The following is a 1,574-nucleotide window of genomic DNA, read 5'->3' as shown; positions in this document are numbered from 1 at the left end:
ATTTAAAAAAAATAACTTGAAAATTATCATACAGTTTCAGAATATCACATTACATATATCTGTGCCAGCTCCTTCTCATTCTGTCTGTATGAAACACAAAAGACAATGAATCATATCAGAATAGCAAGGAGAGAGATATCAACAATCAGAAGACAAATGAAAGATATTTCACTAATATTTCTTTATTGTTGCAACACTGAATTGCTCAAAAGATTATAGAAGGATATGAATACATACGTATTAAAAATAATCATATCTGAAAATCAAAATGGGATTGTAGCCCTTTACAATGTTAGAAAAAAAGGGAAGAATCCTCTCAAGCAAGGAGTACAGATTTTCTTTTAGATACATTTCCTATGCAGAATGAACTCAAAACAGCAGATTTGCATCAACTGAAGATGACAATATAGAAAGAAATATTATTCTTGATTTCTCAACAATTCAGTTATAAAAAGTATCGTTAGACTCAGTGTCCATTTTCCTATTCTTCTACATGCAGCATGAAAATGTCCCAATAACGTTTTTTAAAGGATGTGTCTAGAGGAAGTGTGAAATTGTCCAACTCATTCCTAATCTACTTCAAATGCAACTTAAACTCCTTGTCTTTCTGAAAGTTCCTAAACAGCAGTTAACAAACAATTTCAAAAGTGATTAGTAAACATGTAACCTGTGTCCATAAACATATGACCTCCTGACAAGTAAAGTCAATGGGGAATCCAGATTCACTTAACAATCAAGTTACTGACTTATCAATTGCAGTTTATTCACTTAACAACTGAAGCAAGAAAAGTCATAAAATGGGGCAAAACTCATTTAACAAATGTCTCACTTAACAACAGGAATTTTGGGTTCACTTGTGTTCGTAAGTCGAGAACTACCTGTATGTAATTATGTCAATTATTATTTTATTCTATGCCTTCACTATGTGTACTTAGCTATAAGTGCAAAATAAATATTATTACTACTTGTGAAAGAGAGATTGGCAGTGGGCACTGAACAATTTATGACAACATACTTTTCTGCAAACGCAAGGACTGGTAAAATACACATTAACATGGTCATCTAATAGGCCACTGATGCTTACTAATAATAAAAAAAAAAATCTATGTCTTCTAAATCCACTTTGGGAGACTGAAGCTAATTATACTGTACCTTTGAAATTAATGTAGAAAATTTTCCTGATGTCTTGTGTCACTATACTAAAAGCAGGATGTTTCCAGTAAGTCAGCAGGAGACAGAAACTTCCTAAAGACAAGAGAAAATGCAGTATCGTGCTACAAAAGTCAAGACAGTAATGAAGCAGTAGGATACTTTGGTGTAGACTAGGATGCTAGAATATTTACAGTGGATTTGGTAGAAAAATAAAAGAATACTTAAAATGTTTGCCACCATATAAACAAAACAGCAGCAATTTTCTGACTGTACTAACACTTGCTGGTGACAGATAATTATGGCAGAAGGAAAGCAGAATGTTTTCTAGTTTCTATTTCTCTCACTGAGAAATGTTATATATTATTACAGGACAACAATTTCAGTATGCCAACTTTGGGGGTATTGAGGCATTGAAGTGGCTT

The sequence above is a fragment of the Protobothrops mucrosquamatus genome, unplaced genomic scaffold (genome assembly GCF_001527695.2).
Source record: "Protobothrops mucrosquamatus isolate PMUCROS unplaced genomic scaffold, P.Mucros_1.0 scaffold3437, whole genome shotgun sequence".
NCBI lineage: Eukaryota > Metazoa > Chordata > Lepidosauria > Squamata > Viperidae > Protobothrops > Protobothrops mucrosquamatus.
The sequence above is the reverse complement of the archived record's forward strand: the minus strand, read 5'-3'. Positions refer to the sequence as shown.